This window comes from Oncorhynchus mykiss, chromosome 23 (assembly GCF_057628025.1).
Source record: "Oncorhynchus mykiss isolate SJ-2025 chromosome 23, ASM5762802v1, whole genome shotgun sequence".
In the NCBI taxonomy this organism is placed as follows: domain Eukaryota; kingdom Metazoa; phylum Chordata; class Actinopteri; order Salmoniformes; family Salmonidae; genus Oncorhynchus; species Oncorhynchus mykiss.
This window is the reverse complement of record NC_143044.1, coordinates 64,211,218-64,218,795: the sequence shown is the minus strand read 5'-3', so window position 1 is coordinate 64,218,795 and position 7,578 is coordinate 64,211,218.

Here is a 7,578-nt window from a genome sequence, read left to right as displayed (position 1 = left end):
CAACCACCCGAGCCACTGCCTGTTCACCCCGCTACCATCCAGAAGGCGAGGTCAGTGCAGGTGCATCAAAGCTGGGACCAAGAGACTGAAAAACACCTTCTATTTCAAGGCAATCAGACTTAAATAACCATCACTAGCCAGCTACCACCCAGTTACTCATCCCTGCACCTTAGAGGCTGCTGCCCTATATACAGAGACAAGGAACACAAGCATTTAGTTAGATACTACTGCACTGATGGAGCTAGGAACACAAGCATTTAGTTAGATATTACTGCACTGTTGGAGCTAGGAACACAAGCATTTAGTTAGATATTACTGCACTGTTGGAGCTGGGAACACAAGCATTTAGTTAGATATTACTGCACTGTTGGAGCTAGGAACACAAGCATTTAGTTAGATATTACTGCACTGTTGGAGCTAGGAACACAAGCATTTAGTTAGATATTACAGCACTGTTGGAGATAGAAAAACAAGCATTTAGTTAGATAATTACTGCACTGTTGGAGCTAGGAACACAAGCATTTAGTCAGATATTACTGCACTGTTGGAGCTACAAACACAAGCATTTAGTTAGATATTACTGCACTGTTGGAGCTAGGAACACAAGCATTTAGTTAGATACTACTGCACTGTTGGAGCTAGGAACACAAGCATTTAGTTAGATATTACTGCACTGTTGGAGCTAGGAACACAAGCATTTAGTTAGATATTACTGCACTGTTGGAGCTAGGAACACAAGCATTTAGTTAGATATTACTGCACTGTTGGAGCTAGGAACACAAGCATTTAGTTAGATACTACTGCACTGTTGGAGCTAGGAACACAAGCATTTAGTTAGATATTAATGCACTGTTGGAGCTAGAAACACAAGCATTTAGTTAGATATTACTGCACTGTTGGAGCTAGGAACACAAGCATTTAGTTAGATATTACTGCACTGTTGGAGCTAGGAACACAAGTATTTAGTTAGATATTAATGCACTGTTGGAGCTAGGAACACAAGCATTTAGTTAGATATTACTGTACTGTTGGAGCTAGGAACACAAGCATTTAGTTAGATATTACTGCACTGTTGGAGCTGGGAACACAAGCATTTAGTTAGATATTACTGAACTGTTGGAGCTAGAAACACAAGCATTTAGTTAGATATTACTGCACTGTTGGAGCTAGAAACACAAGCATTTAGTTAGATATTACTGCACTGTTGGAGCTAGGAACACAAGCATTTAGTTAGATATTACTGCACCGTTGGAGCTAGAAACACAAGCATTTAGTTAGATACTACTGCACTGTTGGAGCTAGGAACACAAGCATTTAGTTAGATATTACTGCACTGTTGGAGCTAGGAACACAAGCATTTAGTTAGATACTACTGCACTGTTGGAGCTAGGAACACAAGCATTTAGTTAGATACTACTGCACTGTTGGAGCTAGGAACACAAGCATTTAGTTAGATATTACTGCACTGTTGGAGCTAGGAACACAAGCATTTAGTTAGATACTACTGCACTGTTGGAGCTAGGAACACAAGCATTTAGTTAGATATTACTGCACTGTTGGAGCTGGGAACACAAGCATTTAGTTAGATATTAATGCAATGTTGGAGCTAGAAACACAAGCATTTAGTTAGATACTACTGCACTGTTGGAGCTAGGAACACAAGCATTTAGTTAGATATTACTGCACTGTTGGAGCTAGGAACATAAGCATTTAGTTAGATATTACTGTACTGTTGGAGCTAGGAACACAAGCATTTAGTTAGATATTACTGCATACTCGCAATAACATATGCTAAATTTGTGACCGATAACATTCTATTTGGTTTGATTTGAACCAACTCACAGCCTGAGTAGCTGAGTGGCCATATACAGACTATCTATTATTTAAGCTGAATAGTACCTTGCCGCTGCATTTGAATTAATCGACCTGAAACAACTAGAACTACTCACTGCTGCAGATGAAAAAGAATGCTGATGAAATGGTTTTATTAACTTATTTACCTATCTGGTGTTATTTCTGTCTTCTTTAGTGTTGTCCCAGCAGATTAGTAGTGCAGTAGTGCACTATATGAAATAGGGTGCGGTTTGGGAGACATTATCTGGTGTTATATCATTATCTTGGTTCTCAGGGGATTTTTCTTTTACAAATATTTAATGTTCACATCTGTTTTAATCTCCCAAAATGTTATTTTGCTTCCAACTCATTATACAGAGTCGTGTCATTTCCTCCTCCATCATGGATTGTGTCTGAATGTAAATACCAAAACCATTATTAGCATGTTTTATTTTTTTATTTTTTTTATTTCACCTTTATTTAACCAGGTAGGCTAGTTGAGAACACCTTTATTTAACCAGGTAGGCTAGTTGAGAACACCTTTATTTAACCAGGTAGGCCAGTTGAGAACAAGTTCTCATTTACAACTGCGACCTGGCCAAGATAAAGCACAGCAGTGTGAACAGACAACAACACAGAGTTACACAGTAGGGGGGGGGGGGTGTCTATATACATTGTGTGCAAAAGGCATGAAAAGGTAGGCAAATAATTACAATTTATTCAACAATACAAATTGTTCATCCTGATCAGAATGGTTTTTACCAGGTATTATTCATCCTGATCAGACTGGTTTTTACCAGGTATTATTCATCCTGATCAGACTGGTTTTTACCAGGTATTGTTCATCCTGATCAGACTGGTTTTTACCAGGTATTGTTCATCCTGATCAGACAGGTTTTACCAGGTATTATTCATCCTGATCAGACAGGTTTTTACCAGGTATTATTCATCCTGATCAGACTGGTTTTTACCAGGTATTGTTCATCCTGATCAGACTGGTTTTTACCAGGTATTGTTCATCCTGATCAGACAGGTTTTTACCAGGTATTGTTCATCCTGATCAGACTGGTTTTTACCGGGTATTATTCATCCTGATCAGAATGGTTTTTACCAGGTATTATTCATCCTGATCAGACTGGTTTTTACCAGGTATTGTTCATCCTGATCAGACAGGTTTTTACCAGGTATTATTCATCCTGATCAGACTGGTTTTTACCAGGTATTATTCATCCTGATCAGACTGGTTTTTACCAGGTATTGTTCATCCTGATCAGACTGGTTTTTACCAGGTATTGTTCATCCTGATCAGACTGGTTTTTACCAGGTATTATTCATCCTGATCAGACAGGTTTTTACCAGGTATTGTTCATCCTGATCAGACAGGTATTGTTCATCCTGATCAGACAGGTATTGTTCATCCTGATCAGACAGGTCTTTTACAGGTATTGTTCATCCTGATCAGACAGGTTTTTACCAGGTATTATTCATCCTGATCAGACTGGTTTTTACCAGGTATTATTCATCCTGATCAGACTGGTTTTTACCAGGTATTGTTTATCCTGATCAGACAGGTTTTACCAGGTATTATTCATCCTGATCAGACTGGTTTTTACCAGGTATTATTCATCCTGATCAGACTGGTTTTTACCAGGTATTATTCATCCTGATCAGACAGGTTTTTACCAGGTATTGTTCATCCTGATCAGACAGGTTTTTACCAGGTATTGTTCATCCTGATCAGACTGGTTTTTACCAGGTATTGTTCATCCTGATCAGACAGGTTTTACCAGGTATTGTTCATCCTGATCAGACAGGTTTTTACCAGGTATTGTTCATCCTGATCAGACAGGTTTTTACCAGGTATTGTTCATCCTGATCAGACTGGTTTTTACCAGGTATTGTTCATCCTGATCAGACAGGTTTTTACCAGGTATTGTTCATCCTGATCAGACTGGTTTTTACCAGGTATTGTTCATCCTGATCAGAATGGTTTTTACCAGGTATTGTTCATCCTGATCAGACAGGTTTTTACCAGGTATTGTTCATCCTGATCAGACTGGTTTTTACCAGGTACCAGGTTTTTACCAGTCTCACTAAAAGCTTCACTAAGTTAAACTGAAACCCCAAATGGTTCTCCAGTGGATTATTAAGACTCCTCCTTTGTTAAAATGGCCTTTTTGCCTTCATACAGATTACAACTTCTCATTTCCCACTAATTAAAAATGAAATTTTGTTTAAAGTGTCACCCTTTCTTACACAAGCCATACAAAGCTGTTTACAATTTCAGTTTTATCCTGCAAAAAAGTATTTAGTCAGCCACCAATTGTGCAAGTTCTCCCACTTAAACAGATAAGAGAGGCCTGTAATTTTCATCATAGGTACACTTCAACTATGACAGAGAAAATGAGAAAAAAAATCCAGAAAATCACATTGTAGGATTTTTAATGAAATTATTTGCAAATTATGGTGGAAAATAAGTATTTACAGGCCTCTCTCATCTTTTTAAGTGGCTGACTAAATACTTTTTTGCCCCACTGTATATTAATAATAATAGCGGGTAGTGAGTACGGCCCGGTACATCACTGGGGCCAAGCTTCCTGCCATCCAGGACCTATATAGCGGGTAGTGAGTACGGCCCGGTACATCACTGGGGCCAAGCTTCCTGCCATCCAGGACCTATATAGAGGGTAGTGAGTACGGCCCAGTACATCACTGGGGCCAAGCTTCCTGCCATCCAGGACCTATATAGCGGGTAGTGAGTACGGCCCGGTACATCACTGGGGCCAAGCTTCCTGCCATCCAGGACCTATATAGAGGGTAGTGAGTACGGCCCAGTACATCACTGGGGCCAAGCTTCCTGCCATCCAGGACCTATATAGAAGGTAGTGAGTACAGCCCGGTACATCACTGGGGCCAAGCTTTCTGCCATCCAGGACTCTATACTAGGTGGTGTCAGAGGAAGGCCCAAAAAGTCTACAGTCACCAAAGTCAGAGACTGTTCCCTCTGCTACGCACGGAAAGTGGTACCGGAGAGCCAATTCCAAGAGGCTTTCTACCCCCAAGCTATAAGACTGCTGAACATTTAATCAAATGGCCACCCAGCCTATTGGCCCCCCCTTTGTTTTTAAACTGCTGCTATTCACTGTTTATTATCTATGCATATTCAATTCACCCCTACCTACATGTACAAATTACCTCGACTAACCTGTACCCCGCACATTGACTTGGTACCGGTACCCCCTGTATATAGCCTCATGATTGTTCTTTTATTGTGTTGCTTTTTAAAAATTGACTTTAGTTTATTTAGTAAATATTTGACTCTATTTTCTCAAAACTGCATTGTTGGTTAAGGGCTTGTAAGTAAGCGTTTCAGGGTAAGGTCTACTACACCTGTTGTATTCGGGGGATGTGACAAATAAAAATGTATTTGATCATGTTTACCTCCTCAGCAGATATCATGTTTACCTCCTCAGCAGATATCATGTTTACCTCCTCAGCAGATATCATGTTTACCCCCTCAGCAGATATCATGTTTACCCCCTCAGCAGATATCATGTTTACCTCCTCAGCAGATATCATGTTTACCCCCTCAGCAGATATCATGTTTTCCTCCTTAGCAGATATCATGTTTACCTCCTCAGCAGATATCATGTTTACCTCCTCAGCAGATATCATGTTCACCTCCTCAGCAGATATCATGTTTACCTCCTCAGCAGATATCATGTTTACCTCCTCAGCAGATATGGTTTAACTCAACAGATATCATGTTTACCTCCTCAGCAGATATCATGTTTACCCCCTCAGCAGATATTGTTTAACTCAACAGATATCATGTTTACCTCCTCAGCAGATATCATGTTTACCCCCTCAGCAGATATCATGTTACCCCCTCAGCAGATATCATGTTTACCTCCTCAGCAGATATCATGTTTACCTCCTCAGCAGATATCATGTTTACCCCCTCAGCATATATCATGTTTACCTCCTCAGCAGATATCATGTTTACCACCTCAGCAGATATCATGTTTACCTCCTCAGCAGATATCATGTTTACCCCCTCAGCAGATATCATGTTACCCCCTCAGCAGATATCATGTTTTCCTCCTCAGCAGATATTGTTTAACTCAACAGATATCATGTTTACCTCCTCAGCAGATATCATGTTTACCCCATCAGCAGATATCATGTTACCCCCTCAGCAGATATCATGTTTACCTCCTCAGCAGATATCATGTTTACCCCCTCAGCAGATATCATGTTTACCCCCTCAGCAGATATCATGTTACCCCCTCAGCAGATATCATGTTTACCCCCTCAGCAGATATCATGTTTACCCCCTCTGCAGATATCATGTTTACCTCCTCAGCAGATATCATGTTTACCTCCTCAGCAGATATCATGTTTACCTCCTCAGCAGATATCATGTTTACCTCCTCAGCAGATATCATGTTCACACCCTCAGCAGATATCATGTTTACCCCCTCAGCAGATATCATGTTTACCCCCTCAGCAGATATTGTTTACCTCAGCAGATATTGTTTAACTCAACAGATATCATGTTTACCCCCTCGGTAGATATCATGTTTACCTCCTCAGCAGATATCATGTTTACCTCCTCAGCAGATATCATGTTTACCTCCTCAGCAGATATCATGTTTACCTCCTCAGCAGATATCATGTTTACCCCCTCGGTAGATATCATGTTTACCTCCTCAGCAGATATCATGTTTACCCCCTCAAAAGATATCATGTTTACCCCCTCGGTAGATATCATGTTTACCTCCTCAGCAGATATCATGTTTACCTCCTCAGCAGATATCATGTTTACCTCCTCAGCAGATATCATGTTTACCCCCTCAGCAGATATCATGTTTACCCCCTCAGCAGATATCATGTTTACCCCCTCAGCAGATATCATGTTTTCCTCCTCAGCAGATATCATGTTTAACCCCTCAGCAGATATCATGTTTACCACCTCAGCATAAATCATGTTTACCTCCTCAGCGGATATCATGTTTACCTCCTCAGCAGATATCATGTTTACCTCCTCAGCAGATATCATGTTTACCTCCTCAGCAGATATCATGTTCACACCCTCAGCAGATATCATGTTTACCCCCTCAGCAGATATCATGTTTACCCCCTCAGCAGATATTGTTTACCTCAGCAGATATTGTTTAACTCAACAGATATCATGTTTACCCCCTCGGTAGATATCATGTTTACCTCCTCAGCAGATATCATGTTTACCTCCTCAGCAGATATCATGTTTACCTCCTCAGCAGATATCATGTTTACCTCCTCAGCAGATATCATGTTTACCCCCTCGGTAGATATCATGTTTACCTCCTCAGCAGATATCATGTTTACCCCCTCAACAGATATCATGTTTACCCCCTCGGTAGATATCATGTTTACCTCCTCAGCAGATATCATGTTTACCTCCTCAGCAGATATCATGTTTACCTCCTCAGCAGATATCATGTTTACCCCCTCAGCAGATATCATGTTTACCCCCTCAGCAGATATCATGTTTACCCCCTCAGCAGATATCATGTTTTCCTCCTCAGCAGATATCATGTTTAACCCCTCAGCAGATATCATGTTTACCACCTCAGCATATATCATGTTTTCCTCTTCAGCAGATATCATGTTTTCCTCCTCAGCAGATATCATGTTTACCCCCTCAGCAGATATCATGTTTACCTCCTCAGCAGATATCATGTTTACCTCCTCAGCAGATAT